This window comes from Pseudorca crassidens, chromosome 4, assembly GCF_039906515.1.
Source record: "Pseudorca crassidens isolate mPseCra1 chromosome 4, mPseCra1.hap1, whole genome shotgun sequence".
Taxonomy (NCBI): Eukaryota; Metazoa; Chordata; class Mammalia; order Artiodactyla; family Delphinidae; genus Pseudorca; species Pseudorca crassidens.
This window is the reverse complement of record NC_090299.1, coordinates 108950669-108963847: the sequence shown is the minus strand read 5'-3', so window position 1 is coordinate 108963847 and position 13179 is coordinate 108950669. Positions and strand designations below refer to the sequence as shown.

The window sequence follows — 13179 nt, the reverse complement described above, 5'->3', positions numbered from 1 at the left end:
GCCCCCAAGCTTGGAAGCTATGTGACCTTCAACAAGTTATTTGACCTCTCTGTGCCTGTCTCCCTGTCTGTGAGATAAGGTTAATAATACCCTTCATAGCATGGTTGTGAGGATTAAGTTAATGCATGTAAAGTGTTTAGAATAATTCCATTCAGTAAATACCCAGTAATTGTTAGTTTCTCTCAGTACTTTATATTCTCTTCTGAAAATTGGGAAAACTAATATCTCCTTCACATACCTCACAGGTTATTTTAAAGGTTAGGATTAGAAAAGTTTTGTAAGACACTTTGAGACACAGAAGGTAAATTATTAGAGTGCCTCTACACCAATCAGGAAGTTGGCTCGATAATTTCCACCATCCCTAGAAGAAGGCTTCTGATTAGAAGCCAGGCACTAGAACTGCTAAAAGCTGGAAATAAAACAGAAGAACCAACCTCAGCAGAAAGGCAAAAGAAGGAAAAGAACATCTTCGGTCTACCTACTATCTGTTAGGAGCTTGACATGTGTAATATCGTTTAATTCTCACCAACACTTATGAGGTAGGTATTTTGTTGACAAGAAAACTAAGACCCAGAAGATTAAGTAAGCTGCCCAAGGTCACAAAGTTATAAATAGCAGAGCCAAAATCCAAACCCAGATCTGTCCAAAGCCAAAACCCATCACACATTCGCCCACCCAACTATAAAACAAGCAGCACCCTACCCTTTCAAAAAAATAAAGCTGTCGTTGTGTTCGTGTAACGAAACAACAGAGAAGGCCAATGTGGTATCAGTGACCAAGGAAAGTTACCTACTGATCACTAGAGCTCTCCACTTGACAAGTGAGCAACAGATTCTGGGGAAACTCCTTGAAAGGACCCCATCATACAGCAGCTGGAACACTGCAGCCCTCCTAAGAGGTAGCTCTGCCGTGCTTGGCTACATCCACGGAGATGGCCAAATGAATAGATAAAGGTCCAGAAAAAGTATAAATATGTGTTGCGTGAATGAATAAATGAATGAAGGAAAAGTACAATTGTCCCTTAACACTTAAGGATATTTTGTCCTTCACAAATACCCAAATTCCAGTACAGTCTTTCTAACCCCACCACAGCCAACCCCAGATTTGAACTGCCTGCCACCAGATTCCCACCTGCTATGATGCTTCCTTGTTGCCGTCATCTGCAAACCCTCAGGTCCCTCCTCCTCATTCCCTGAAGATCTTTAGCCCTGGCTCACTGTCAGCCTCTCACCAACATGACTCCTACCAGAACACACGATGCCCATAACCTCAGACGATCCTCTGTCCTCCTTAACTCCCTCCTCCAATCCATCGTGGCTACTGGCTTCCACGGTCAGACCCTAGCTGTGTCATTACCTATATGCAAACCCTCCATAATCCCAACTTCAAGCACCCCAATCTCTGACCACCTCCTCCTATCTTTTTTTTTTTTGTAACAGCTTTATTGACATGTAATTCATATACTGTAAAATTCAGTCTTTTAAAGTGATCAATTCAATGTAGTGTATTCAAAGAGTTGTACAACCATTACCACAATCAACTTTAGAATATTTTAATCACCTCCCCCTCAAAAACACCAAACCTATTATCCTTCACCACCACCCCCCCCAATTCCCCAATTCTCCCATTGATCCCAGTCTAGGCCACCACCAATCTACTTGGTGTCTCTATTTATTTGTGTATTTTGAATATTTCATATCATACAATACATGGTCTTTTGTGCCTAGCTCCTTTCACTTAGCATGTTTTCAGGGTTTATCCAAATTGTAGCAGAATGAAGTATCAGAACTTCATTCCTTTTTATTGCCAAATAATACTCTGTTTTATTTATCTATTCACCAGTTGATAGACATTTGGGTTATTTCCACTTTAGGGCTCTTATGAATAATGCTGCAATAAACATCTGTGTAAAACTTTTTATGTGATGTATGCATTCATTTCTCTTGGGTCTGTGCCTAGGAGTGGAATTGCTGGGTCATATGGTAACCTACGTTTAACATTTTGAGGAACTGCAAGACCGTTTTCCAAAGTCACTGCACTATTTTATAATCCCATCAGCTGTGAATGAGGGTTCCAATTTTTCTACATCCTCCTCAACACTTATTGTTTGTCTCTGTTATTACAGACATCCTGGTGGGTATGAAATGATATCTCGTGTGGTTTCGATTTGCATTCCCTCTCCTCTCTTTTCAGTTCATTTGTTCTAATACTCTGACTCCAACAGTTTTCTTGATTCCATTCATTGTTCCTATGGCTCTTTCACTGTTTCTCACCCATTTCAAGGAAGTGCTCACTTCCTTTCTTATCCATGTTAATGTCCGTGGACTATCATTATAATCAGTTATTTTCATAAACTATCAACTTTTTTGCTCTTCTCTTTCTTCCTCATACTCACCTGGCAAAACCCCAGACTTGGTTGAATCAAGCTCCCCATCTATGCCACACTTTTATCTGCACAGTTGAAAGTAGCTGGTCTCAGTTTAAACCCATGACCTTCAACCTCAAGTCAGCCCTTAATGCTACCTGGCAATTCTAAATCCATTCACTGGACAATCCCCAAAGCCATACTTTCTTCCACTCCCCTGGTCAATTTCATAGCTTTGTCAGCTTCAACCCTTCACCACCATCCTGACACTGACTTTGCTTCCTATTTGGCCAAGAAAAGGGACGTAATCAGAAGACAATGCCCCAAACTCATACCACCACATGGACTTCTCTATTTACTTTATCATCTTTTCTGTTGCTAGGGCTGGACCAGCTATAGCGATGGTCCCTTTTGTGCCCAAGATCACCTCCTTTATCACCTACTCATAAGCTCTATTCCAACCATTGTCCCCTCTCAGGCGTTAACACATTTTCCCACTCTACTGGATTATTCTCATCACTGAAAAACATTCTATTATTTCTCCCATGTTAAAAAAAAAAAAGCAATCTTCCAATCCTACATCTTCCTCCAGCTATATTCCCTTTTCTCTCTATAGCCTGCATCTCATCTGAACTTCAGGCTCATATATTTTTTTAATAATTAAATTTTATTGGAGCATAGTTGCTTTACAATGTTGTGTTAGTTTCTGCTGTACAGCAAAGTGAATCAGCTCTCTGTATACATATATCCCCTCTTTTTTTGGATTTCCTTCCCTTTAGGACACCACAGAGCACTGAGTAGAGTTCCCTGAGCTATACAGTAGGTTCTCATTAGTTATCTATTTTATACATAGTATCAATAGTGTATATAGGTCAATCCCAATCTCCCAGTTCATCCCACCACCACCACTTTCCCCCCTTGGTATCCACACGTTTGTTCTCTACATCCGTGACTCTATTTATGTTTTACAGGCTCATATATTTAATTGCCCGCTGTTGGATATTTATTTGGCATCTCAAATGTCACAAAGGCTAAAATTAAACTCTTGGTGTCCCCCCGAACCTCTTTATGGCAAATAGCATCACTATCTTCCAATTTCTCAGACCAAACACCTCAAGAAGTCTCTTTCACGTTAGACACTGAATCTATCAGCAAAGCCTAAATTACTACCTCAAAAATATGCTCACAATCTGACCACTTCTCACCACCTACACTGCTACTGACCTGCTCTGACCTGCCACCATCTCTCACCCTGATATTTAGTGGGATCCTAACTGGTGCTCCTGTTTCTGCCCTTGTGCACCGTCTACGCATTCCACATCCCTACTCCATAATGTATTTTCTTTCTTCCTTTCTTTTTAATTTTTCCCAGCTTTATCGAGATATTACTGACATACAACATCTTTAAGTTGAACGTGTACAATGCGGTGATTTAATATATGTCCCATAACGTATTTTCAGCACAGCAGCCAGAGTGATCATTTTAAAATTCAGTCAAACATGTCACTCTTCAGCGTAGCACCATCTAATGGCTTCCCAACCCACTTAGAGTAAAAGCTCAAGTCCTCTCAACGGCCTTCCAGGCCTTACACAGTCCTACAACCTGCCCCTCTGTATCTCCTCGACCTTTCTTTTATCACGCTCCCTTGGGGTTACTCTACTTCAGCCACCCTGGTTTTGCTGAGATTCCCTGAACTGTCCAAGAACACATCTACTACATGGTCTCAGCCCTTGATTCAAAGTCTCGATGCAGAGACCAGGCAGCCACACGGTTTGCTCCCTCCCCTCCTTCAGGTCTCCTGCATGTTTCAGAAGTTTAGCAAAGCTTAAACTGATTCTGATTTTCCAAATCAGAAAATTGCTGGGGCAGGGTTAGGGGAGGTTGGAATAAAAGAAAAAAGAGAAAAGAAAAAGGATATTTAAACTTCGAGGTTCTCCTAAAGGCCAGGGTCTAGTTGCTCACTAGTTGGCTTAATCCTCAACCTGCAGGATGAGGATGATTATATAACCATTTTACAGATGAGATAACAAAGGTACAGGGAAATTAAGTCATAACCCTAACAAACCTCTAGTAAATGGTAGAGCTTGGTATCCAATCAAAAATCGAACCTCAAAACCTGTCCTTGGCCCACGACATCACAGATATCCAGCTTCCCATTTAGTTGAGAACGAGTTGGGAATGGATGCCCATTACAAAATTCAAATATTTGCAATAGTAAGAAAATCAATATGGCTTATTTTTACAAATTCTTCACCTTGACTCTACCCTAAAATGAAACTTCTTCTGTGTGCTCAACTGTAGGTTAATTAGATTCCAGAGATTCCTGGCAATCTCTCAAGTAATCATCTGGGATCACTTTTGCATGATAAAAATTCCATCGAGTGGCCCACTGCACCCAGATGCTTGTCAGCAAATTTACTCCTTCCAGTTGCTAAGGAGGCATAAACAGAAGATCCTGTCAGTGAAAGAAATGGAAGGAAAGTAATTTGTTAATGGCTTTACTCAACAGTGCCATTTCCAAAAGTCCATGCTGGGTGGCCCAAATATTTAGAAATCCACGCTCCATAGACCTTTAACGATGAGTTGTAAGCCTGGGCCTCGCACAGATGCCTAAGGAAGCTTGGGGTGTGTCCGGCTCCCCCTGTTACTAGGCTGCTATAACCCATCCCCACATTCATCATCTTTCAGTTCTCAGCTCGGCATTTCTTCCTCGCCCCGGCCTGTTCTTCTCCCCTGACCTCTGACTTACGTATTTGCTTTTTCCCTGTTTGGAATCCTTGCTCAAACTAACTTCAATCACTCAAAAACTGTGCTGTGAGGATGGAGGTGAATGCGGGGCGGGGGGGGGGGGGGCAGCGACAACCAAGAGACTTATACGGAATTGTTTGTGCCATGCCTCCTGGTCAAGCTCTCCCTCCTGATTTAATGGCGATGGGTTATTCATTAAATGGCCATGACCCATCATGGAGAGGCCGGTTTCTATTGTAGGCCAGTTTTCTATAAACAGTAAATCAGCTCAATAAAGTAGCCGATTTAGAATGTCTTTTCCATGCTGGTTATCTCCGACAGTTGAAGTTTGGGAATTAAATGGTGGTCAGGATATTATGGAGTAGGCCCCTGAGTTTTATTAATTGCCCTCAGTAGGGACTTCCCTGGCGGTCCAGTGGTTAGGACTGTGCTTCCACTGCAGGGGACACGGGTGCAATCCCTGCTTGGGGAGCTAAGATCCTGCATGCCCCGAGGTGCGGCCAAAAAAAAAATTACCATCAATATAATGATAACTTCCAGTTGGAAACGCTTCTCAGGTACTAATGCATCTAAAGTTAATCAATTTAATGCAAATAACAATCTTGAGAGGTCAGTTAGGATTGCACCCATTTTACAAAGGAGGAATGTGAAATAATTTGCCCCAAAGTCCAGTATTAAATATGGGGGATTCAGACTCAGTTTAACTCCAAATCCATTAGGCAACACACCTTCCGATGGCTGGCAACATCCAATGAAAATATTAATTTCTTTCCACATGTACTGGTCCATATATATATATATATATATATATATATATATATATATATATATATATATATATATATATATATAGGGAGAGAGAGAAAGAGAGAGAGAGAGAGAGAGAGAAACTGCTCTGTCCTGGGCTCAGAACATACAAAAACATTTGATTTTCACTCCCCTGTGATCTAGTTGAAAACAAAAGGCCTATAAAAAGAAAGATAACTAGCATTGCAAGGTGGGTAGTATATCCAAGTGTCAAACATGAATTAGAGGGCTTCCTGGTGGCACAGTGGTTAAGAATCCGCCTGCCAATGCAGGGAACACGGGTTCCAGCCCCGGTCCGGGAAGATCCCACATGCTGCGGAGAAACTAAGCCCATGTGCCACAACTACTGAGCCTGCACTCTAGAGCCCGCAAGCCACAACTACCAAGCCCGTGTGCCTCAACGACTGAAGCCCGTGCACCTAGAGCCTGTGCTCCACAACAAGAGAAGCCACCGCAATGAGAAGCCCACTCATCTCAACGAAGAGCGGCCCCCGCTAGCCACAGCTAGAGAAAGCCCGCGTGCAGCAATGAAGACCCAACACAGCCAATAAATAAGTAAATAAAATTAAAAAAATAAACAAACATGAATTAGAAACAGGCAATGCAGTGTGTGTGTTCAGAACAGAGAGAAATCACTGAGGCCAGGCAGGACCAGGATGGTCTTTTGTGGGGAGAGGATATTGACCTGTACCTGGAAACCTCCTAGGCCACTTACTATAGGGTTCTTGAATTATATAAAACTTGGGCCAGAGAGTAAATCTTTTCCATGGTCCCCAGGGAGGAAACTGAAACAAGGACAATGGAGTATGTGTCATATTAAGGCCCAATTTTTCTTTTTAGAAACAGGTTGATGGGTCATGGACTGTGTGTGCATGGCACAGACTTCAAAACAACTGTCCTAATGTGTAGACATTATTTGTTGTTTATCTGAAATTCAAATTTAGCTCCATCTCCAGTATATTTGCTTCCTAAATCTGGCAGCCCTACTCTCACCACCACATCCTGTTCAGGACTGCCTTCCTTGAATGTTTTCATTGACTCTGAAAAGAAGAACCTTTGGAAAGGGGAAGGAGATGGTTCAACTCTGCAGGCCAGGACCTTGATTGGGTCATTGCAGCCAGAGGTGAGTTCAGGGGAGAAAACCTCACATGAAACAAATTCATAAAAGACTGACACATATATTCAAACCAACCAGACTTGTGATGTTCCAAGCCACCAACCTTTTGCCCAGTGCCTGGAATGCCCTTCTTCCCATCCCTCACCATTTGCTTAGTAAACTCATTCATCCATTATTTATTTAGTCCATTCATTGGTTGAGTCAGTCAATATCGGTTTAGCACCTACAGTGTACCAGGTACTGTACTGGCAGCTGAACACGTACACTCCCCTCGCTATTCAAGCAAAAATAATCGTGGTGATAGCTAATACTTTTTAGGACTTGCCATGAGTTAGGCACTGGACTAAATGCTTTATATCTATTAAGACGTTTAATCTTCACATAGCACTATGATGTATTTATTATTATTACTCACGTTTAACCAATAAGGACATCGAGACATAATGAGGTTTAAAAAAAACCCATTTGTTTCCAGTCCAATAGTTAATAAATTGTTAAGAGGCAGGATTTGAATCTAGCATTTTCCGGAACCTGCCTAATGTCTTAACACTATATGAAACTACTTTCTCTTCAAAACCCTCCCCTCTTGACTTTCCCTTCCTACAAGTTAGTCATGTCTCCCTCCAGGCTCATGTACCACTGTGAACTTCGTAAATGTCATTAATAAACCTGTTTCACTGCCTCATAGCTTCTTAGCTTATATGTCCGTCTCCTCGATCAGACTGTAAGCTCCTCCAGGGCAGGAATGACACCTTATTCATTTTTGTGTCCTGAGCGCCTAGCACAGTTTGTGGCATAAAATAAGTGTTCAATACATGTTGCTGGATGGATTTCTTGCCAGTTGTGGGAAGCTAGAATGGTTCACGTATCAGTTAGAGTCAATCTAGGAAAACGGAAATCACTCTAAGTATTTAAAACAGAGGGAACGAAACACAGGGAATTGGTTGTGTAGGTAACGGATGAGCTCCCCAGGCACGGCGGGAAGCCACTACACCCACACCCCCAGTCCCAGGGGGCAGGGGGTCTGCCCAGTGGAACCAAGGCAGGCAGGATCTAATGGAAAAGACAAAACATTGTCACAGACACTGTCTCAGATCAAGAGACAGGAGAAATACCCTGACTCTGCCTTCCTCCAACCATCCAATCCAAGTATCCATCTCCCATTGGCTACACCCTGCCAGAAGCCAGCTGACTGGGAAGACTAAGAAGTGAAGCCTGCAGGGGTCAGCCAGGACTAGCTTTAGGGCACGAAGACCCAGGACAATGGGCAGAGCACCCATCAGAGGTTGCACTTCTCTTGTGACCATCATGAGAAACTACGGGCTAACAATGCTGACCTGCCGAGTAACAGTGACAAGTTGCCCTTGGGTGTCCCATCGTTGTCTAGGCTCCATGAGACCACTCTTCTACCAACTTACTGTCTCTCCAGGTAAGTCTAAATTCATTTGGCTTGGCCTACATCTTTCTTTACGTTTCAACCAACAATGACAACAACAAACAGTTATTGAGCGTCTGCTTTGCGTCAGAAGTTTTGCTAGGTCCCAGGGAGATAGAGGCTCCGATAGTGAGACATCCCATATGGCAAGGGATCCTCAGGGGAAAGAGACAACTAAAAAGACAATTCTTCTGCCATGTGGTACGTGCTGGGATCACAGTAAGCACAGATATTTGAACTTGGGGGCTCCAAGGAGGGTCATGCCTTACCCCCAATAGCTTGGAAATGCAAGAAATAGATTAGTTCATGAACGTTTAATCTATAAAATCAATGCACAATGGGTCAGAGTAGACAAGCAAGGACAAATGAAGGAGATGGAATAACCTCTAAGGCACCACCCAGCTGTGAAATCCTGGGACTCTGTGTTCTACGCTCACACCAGAAGACTATCTTATGCTGCACCTACTGCATACCACACACTGGGCCAGGTCTTTCTATGCATAATCTCCTTTACTGGATCCCCAGATCTCTGCATTTCACTCCATGGATTGAACCCTATAAATAATAATTTTACAGGTAGATAATGATGCAAGATTTTCTTCATTTTCCCCAGGGTCATAGAGCTAAATAGTTGCAGAGTAGGCATTAGAAAAGCAGTCTCCAGATTCCCATCTCTGCTGTAAGACACTAACTACCCAGACACAGGAGTGTGGTCTGCAGTTGCAAAAATAAAACTTGGCTAAAGTAAGACTCGCTTAACTGCCACTTAACTGACAGCTTCCCAGATTGTGTGCAAACTGCTTTTAAAACAATTAAGTGCGTATATTTGGTTATTATATTTTACATACAAGCAGACAATTGGGTCAAGAAGAGAGGTGGTGGTTTTATATGCTTATCACTTTGTTTTTTAAATACAAAACCTGTGCAGGGCGTGTTACTTTTAAACATCCTGCCCCAGTTGTGAGCTCACTCTTGGCTTTTCCACAACAGTGTTCTTGAAGGTGATGCCCAGAGACTCTTCGCCTCTGTCTTTTGCCCACAGTCACCTATCTGCTGAGCTACTGGAGAAACAAGCCTCTTGGAGCCAATGGGAGCAGCCTGAAAACAGGCTTTAGAGTCATGGGAACAAGGGTTTCTGACTCCAGTGACATCTGCTTTGGGTTTCTCTGGGAAATCACTAAACCTCCCTTAGGTTTTTAAAGTGTCCATTTCAAGTTAACTATACTTCTGCCTTTTATAGATAGACTTGCCACCTCTCTGACCCGAATAATACCCCTGCGGTCAGCACAGAATAGTGAAGTATATTATTATAAGTTGTCCATAAGTAAAACAAAACAAAACGATAGCTCATCAAGACCTGCTATATGAGGAGAGATAAAGCCTGGCTCTAATTCTTCCTGTGTATTAAAAATCAACTGCAGCAGACTCTCATCTTTGAGGAAATTATTTTATTCCCAATGGAACAGGAGGTTGAAGTGTTTATACTTTCCAGGTACTTACTGTAAAAGAAGGAAGCCTTCAAGAGCAAGTTGACAGAGAGAGTGGGGGTTGGTTCCAATGGCCATCAACATTGACCTTCCTGGAAAGGAATTATTTCTTTGATGGCCTTGCTCATGGCTTTCAGGGTTCTTTTTGTGCAATGGAGTGGGAGGTAATTACCTTTTAGACGTTTTTCAAATGCTGACTAAATGGGATGTCTGGGCAAGGACTGTGTGGATAGGGCAATGCTGTCATTTGTTAACCACTTACTAAGTGCTCTACTGAACACATTGTGGGGGGATCTGCATTTAATCCTTAAACCAGCCCCATGAGGATAAAACAGTTATGACTGATAGATGTGGAAGCTCAGGTTATGGCGGTGCTTCCAATCTTCTTCCCATCACAGCACCTCCTTGAGGGCTGAGAGGACCAGTCTCCTGGCTCACGTGTACCCCTCTCATGGTGCACTGGAGGGAGAGCTCGAGTTTGGACAGGGTTAAGTATCTTGCCTGAGGGAAGAATGAGGCTGAGCTGAGTTTAATTTTGCTTTTTTAACCTTATTTTATTTTTCTTAATACAGCAGGTTCTTATTAGTTATCTATCTTATACATATTAGTGCCTATATGTCAATCCCAATCTCCCAATTCATCACACCACCACCACCCTGAGCTGAGTTTTAAACCCAAGGCTGTGACTATAAAAACTGGGTTCCTAATCACTACCCTGTACTAGAGTGTACCATCAAATTATATGTATGGCATTGTAAAATTCTCACAAACATCCCCAAAGGATGGATTATACTTGTCTTTATCTTAAGAGTGAATAGAGCTGAGTCCGTCTATGATGCTGGTTTTGGGACATTGGGCAAACCCTCACTCGATTGGGTTATCCTATTAGATTATATTTTCAATGTTCAGTGCTCTTAGGGTTACCTTTTGACTAATGTTTTAATGGAAATCTCATTGGCTACCTTGCAGAAAGATTCCACTGTATGGTCACTCTGAGTGGGAGGGTATTGGAGGTGGAAGCAAAGCTAAGCAAACAGCACAGCCTCTACTACACTAAAAAGATGGGGAAATCACTCCTTCAGGCTAATTTAATGTACCCCAGGGTCATCTGGGAAAGGAAGTACATTCCCTGGCAATTTTTCCTTTTTATACATCTGAGTCCGCTGAGAAGCTGGTAGGAGGATATTCCTCCAAAGACCAGCTAGTCAGTATCTAGCCTCCCGCGTGTCACCATCCCGTCCACAGGACACAGATGCGACATGTGAGCAGGGCTTCTCATCTGAGTGTTCCTTGTTAGTCTGGTCCTCCCTGCTCTGTGTTCAGTTGACTGGAAGCTTGTATGGGTGTGAAAGTTAAAGATCTCATGTGCTTTGTCCCTCTACCTGGAGACAAAATCTCTCCCTGGGTTTTCTTCCTCCAAGTTATATTTTTCATCTTGTGAGTGTTTATTGCTTACTCACCTAGAACGTTAGATTCAATGTCAACAGAGGAAAGAGGAAAAGCAACTAAATATGTTAAGGATAACAGGACTCTACACAAGATTTAATCCTAAGGAAACTCCTCCCATTTCAGTGGTATTTACTCTCAGTTAAGCATCGAAGGAAGCAAGAGGTGTGTACCTATTAACAAGACCATGAAGGATGGAGAGTCAAGCTGTGGCTGTGAGCTGCCCATCACAGCAGCTGACCTAGGCCTTGTTCAAGGAGCCTAGAACTTGGACGTGCCTCTCCATGAAGTCGATTCCCCAGCAGAAAAAGGGACATGGACACAAAGTTGCAACACCCCACACTAAAAGTATTTAGTCAGACTTTACCCAATGTTTACCCAACTACTCCTTAACCTGTGCCTTAGAAAACCGGCCCATTACTGGCAGCAGAAACAGTTCTTGTTTACTACTACATGCCTTCTGGTTTGTCTTGAAAGCAGGGGCTTTTTCAGACAAGGTCATTTTTTTCAATGTTGAAAATGAGAATCTCTGAAGAGAAAAGTGAATATCCGATCTCTATATATTACTACTCACCTCAAAAGAATTGGACCAGGAGCCCCACCCAGCAAAGGGGAAATTGTGCCAAATGTGTTTCCAAGGACAAAATCAGTAGGAAATAAAGCTGAGTATACCATTCTGTTCAGTGTGTGAGAACGTTCCATTGCATTGTTAAAGCTGAGAAGATGGTTCCAAGTCACATGACTATAGTCAATGCCCAGACCTAGAGCAAAACCACTAAACAGTAGGGTTTACACCATAACCAAGAGATTTAAGAGAATGAAAATTATGTAAATATGCCCCTCCCTCCAAACTTGACAGAGAGGTGATTTAAAAAAAATAAAACAAAGAAACTTTGCTTTTGCTGGGCTGAAAGAAAAACAAGAAAAAGAACAAGAGAGTAAATCATTGGTCAGGATGGCTGATGGAAAGTCCAACACCAGGGGTAGGAGGGAGAGAAACCCTCCAAAGGGTTTGAGGATCTGGGAGTAGGAAGACTTGTGTCTCCATAGCAATGGAGAGTCCTGCAAGGAAACATTCTCACAGAGAGCCCTGTGGCGACATGCAGGGCCATCCCAGAATAGCAGTGGCCACAGGGCAAGTCCAGCCAGAGGGACCCTCTGAGATGGACGGCCACCTCCCACATTTCTTTCATCAGCAGAGCAGCTCAGAAGAGCAGCAAACGTCTTCCCATGGCTTCCCTCCTCCCCTTCTCCCTGAGATGGGGCAAGAGTTTGGCTGAGAAAAAGGCAATGGACTGAGAACAGCCTTATAGTGAATAGACCTGGAAGCCACAGATAGACTACAGACATCAGCAGTGGGTGGCAGTGAGGACAGATACCCAAAGCCAAAGCCAGCTCAGAAGAGGCTCTTCCCAAGAAGGACCTCTCAGTTGCTCATCCCCTAAATGTTAAGGTCATGCATAAGAGTGACAGGAACCAAGATCATTCATAGGGAGAAAATTTAAAAAAAAAAAAGAAAAGTGGGAAGAGAAGAAAAATCTTGACTAAGAATTTACTCAAGGACTGGGTTTCCTGTGTCTGGAGTCACATCCTGACGGCTCTCGCCATGGTGTGCTGGGGCCTTGGAGAGCATCTGCTGGTCTTGGTTCACTGGCGAGGGCAATCAGTGCCCCCAGTAGTGCCCAGATCAGAAACGCCCTTGCTGGCTCCTAGATGGAGTGGGCTGTCAGGCACCTTTCCTCAAACACCTCAGGAGGTTGGTACCTGCCATGG

General features: G+C 43.0%; 1 protein-coding gene and 1 non-coding gene across 2 annotated transcripts in view; one reads left to right on the top strand and one right to left on the bottom strand.

The window, feature by feature from the left end:
- Positions 1-13179, bottom strand: part of SHROOM3 (shroom family member 3) — a 317982-nt gene that overhangs the window by 211333 nt on the left and 93470 nt on the right. The gene's annotated exons all lie outside the window — the stretch shown is intronic.
- LOC137224154 (small nucleolar RNA SNORA3/SNORA45 family) lies at positions 12978-13105 on the top strand. Its single transcript, XR_010943255.1, has one exon. It is a non-coding gene; the product is annotated as a small nucleolar RNA SNORA3/SNORA45 family (small nucleolar RNA).